The sequence below is a fragment of the Triticum dicoccoides genome, chromosome 7A, assembly GCF_002162155.2.
Source record: "Triticum dicoccoides isolate Atlit2015 ecotype Zavitan chromosome 7A, WEW_v2.0, whole genome shotgun sequence".
Taxonomy (NCBI): Eukaryota; Viridiplantae; Streptophyta; class Magnoliopsida; order Poales; family Poaceae; genus Triticum; species Triticum dicoccoides.
The window spans coordinates 574927686-574931521 of NC_041392.1; positions in this window are offsets into that span (position 1 = coordinate 574927686).

Below are 3836 nucleotides of genomic sequence, written 5' to 3' on the forward strand. Positions count from 1 at the left end.
CGACTAGTCATGTCAGCCCGGGCTCCTTATCATATGGATGCTAGCGACACTATCATATACGTGAGCCAAAAGGCGCAAACGGTCCCGGGCAAAGGTAAGGCGACACCCGTGGGGATACCGTGCGTGAGGCCGCAAAGTGATATGAGGTGTTACCGGCTAGATCGATGTGACATCGAGTCGGGGTCCTGACAGCGTTGGCATCAGAGCCGGACTGCCTGTAGGTTCTTCAAGCCAAACTGGTCGATGTTGAGTCTAGAAATTCTTTAGTTATATGTAGGGGAATTGTTTGTGGGTTGGAACGTAAGGCTCTTTTTACTTCTCTATCTTATGACATTCTGATCTGAGTCAGTCCATTCTTCTACCGGGGGTTAAGGAATTAGGATCTGTTCTCTCTATCAGGATCACGTGTTACTAATCAGTAGTACCTTATAAGTTTGATGGATAAAAGCCTAGTTCAGTTCTACTACCACATTATGTTGTTAGAATGGTTTCAGAACTTTGATATGATGATGTTAAGTGTGTACGAAATCCTTTGTCAAATGTCTCAAAATCCTTTTTGAGCATTTACAGCTGTTATGCTGCCGAAATTTGCTAGAAATTCTAATGCCTTTGCATTATGATTATGCTTTCAGATGGCCACTCGCGACCTCAATCAAGTGGTTCGCCTGACTCGATGCCTAGATGTACCCGGCCATACTGCCAAGTTGGTCAGGGTAATGACTGAGGCTGGATACCGCTAGTATCCTGAGTACACGGTCGAAGAGCAATTCCGAGACTTTAATCAAAGCCAGTATCTCTGCACTGTCAGGATATTTCCATCTTATCCTGGATCCACCGAGCCCCTTCACTGCTCCTATGGACTCGAGGTTACTATTGAGATGGCTGTGCAGGACGCCGCCTACTCTATGATGACCATCATGCGAGTCAGGTCTGGTCTATTTCGGGACTCTGATTTCCGGTATATGCCAGGATCACTTCCGGGAGCACAAGGGTATCTCCAGGCTATCTATGCTGACCCCACTCAGGAGGATTCACGGACTCGCACCACTGCTGAGATGCTCGAGGATAAGGACCGTGAAAATCGGGCCTTGAGGTTAGAGCTCTTCAATACCCGTGCTGACCACTGGGCCACTTTGACTTGGTTCGCACCGGCGGTGCAAGCTGGATATTCAGATATGCGCGATCTCTATCCTGTGAGATCTGCTCTGCCAGACGTGATGGTTTGGCGTGATGTAGGAGGCATCAAGCCACCTCGCGGTCCCCGCAGGCCACCGTCTGTTGGTCCAAGACCTCATCCTAGCCCCTATGGTCCACAAGCTCCGCGAGATCGTCTGTTTCCGGATGATCATGTTGAGCTTCCAGGCTATGGAGGCGACTTCTACGAGGACTACTACGGATCGGTCTGAGTTAGCGATAGTATCACTAGTTCGCACTAGCTGTGTCCTCTATCGTCCCGCGTGACTCGTGGGATATGACCTAGTTTGTACTCTTTCCGGAGGTGTAGAAAAATAATGTATAGGAGCTTGGAATGCCTCCGATGAGATGTAATCCTCTTTCACCGTAATAGTACTTTGTTTGGTCTTGTACTAAACCCTGTATGGTGTGTATGACGATGGAATAAAGAAGCAGTTTCTGTATTTACCATGTCATACGGATGATCATCTTGCATTCCGAATTATTCCTTACATTTTATGTCCTATGTCGGAATTTTATCATCCTGACTAAATCATTGTCTTGTTTACCTAGGATGGTCAACACGCGCACTAACCCTGCTCCTCAAGAGCAGGCCGAAGGCAGTGAAGGCAGGAATGAAAATCTGCCTCATCCTCCTTCACTAGCCGAGGTTATGATGGAAGCTGAGAGAAACAAGCGGGAGACCAACCGTTTGTTGGAGCGTATTGAACAGAACACGGCACACCATCAGAGGACTAACGTGGTGTCACTCAGTGATTTTATCAAATTACATCCACCCACGTTCCACCACTCCGTCGAGCCTCTCGACGCTGATGACTGGCTTCGCAGTATCTCTCACAAACTGCGTTCCGCGCTGGTAGCGGAGGCTGATAAGGTCACCTTTGCTGCATATCATCTTGAAGGCCCCGCCAGTCTATGGTGGGAGAATTATGGAGCTATGCGCCCAGCGGGCCATGTCACTACCTGGGCTGAATTCAGCGAGGCTTTCCGTGAACATCACATTCCGGAGGGTCTCATGGACCGTAAACGTGAAGAATTTTGCAGTTTCACCCAAGGCCGACTTTCTGTGGATGCCTATAGCAGGGAGTTTGGTAATCTCGCCCGATATGCAACTGAGGAAGTGTCTACTGACGCCAAGAAGCAAGCAAGGTTCCGTAAGGGCCTTAGTCCTGAGCTTCGCCGCAACCTCCGTATGCATGAGTGCACATCTTTTCAGAAACTTGTCAACAAAGCCATCAGTGCTGAAACTGGTCAGACTGACTATGACGCAACACGCAAGCATGGCCGTGATATGGGTTCCTCATCCGGTGCTGGTCCTCAGAAGCGCCGCGTGTGGGTGCCCAACACCGCCCTGCCACCCAGGTTCACACCGAGGCCATCTTTCCAGGCGCCTCGCCCTGTTCAACAGTCTGCACCGGCCAAGCCCTATGGGGGTCCAACCAACAATGCTCCTCCACGTACCAGTTCCGTGACTTGTTTCAAGTGTGGGGAATCTGGTCACTATATGCGTGAGTGTCCCCAGACCAACCCCAACCAGTCTGCTAAAGCTGTTGGCCGTGGCAAGCCGACAGGGAAAATATTCCACGCCAAACCGGTCACCGCTTCACGTGGCCATGTTAACTGTATCTCTGCCGAAGAAGCTCAAGAGGATCCCAACGTCGTTCTTGGTACGCTTCTTGTTAATTGCCACCCGGCATCTGTTCTTTTCGATACAGGAGCCTCTCATTCTTTTATATCTGAAAACTATGCTCGCTTGCATAACGTCGCATTCGGTGATATGCCAACCTCTATGGTAATTCAAACTCCGGGATCCAAATGGCAAACTTCTAGAGTAAGCCATGGAAATGAAATCCAAGTCGACAGACTTGTTTTTCTCGCATCTTTGATAGCCCTTAAATCTTCAGATATTAATATCATTTTGGGTATGGACTGGATGTCAGCTCATCATGCCAAAATTGATTGCTTCTCTAGGACTGTTCAACTCACTCACCCTTCGGGCAAGATAGTCAATGTCTTGACCCGATTAGCCAAGCGACAATTATATTCTCTTAATGCCAGCCCCTTGCCAGACCTTGAGGACATTCCGGTAGTCCGTGACTTCCCAGATGTCTTTCCAGAGGAATTGCCAGGTGTTCCACCTGACAGGGATGTTGAGTTCGTAATAGATCTCATTCTAGGAACCGTTCCGATTGCTAGAAGACCCTATAAGATGGCACCCCTAGAACTAGCCGAGCTTAAGAAACAACTCGATGAGTCCTTGAAAAAGGGTTTCATCCGACCTAGCTCATCTCCGTGGGCTTGCCCCGTCCTCTTCGTCAAGAAGAAGGATGGTACGGACCGGATGGTTGTAGATTACCGACCTGTCAATTTGGTCACAATCAAGAACAAATATCCACTTCCCAGGATCAACGACCTGTATGATCAGCTCGCTGGATCCTCAATCTTCTCCAAGATGGATTTGAGGTTGGGCTACCATCAAATCAAAATCAGAAACGGGGACATTCCTAAAACGGCCTTTGTTACTCGTTATGGCCAATACGAGTACACCGTCATGTCCTTCGGTTTAACCAACGCTCCAGCCACCTTTTCTCGGTTAATGAACTCAATCTTCATGGAGTATTTGGATAAATTCGTCGTAGTTT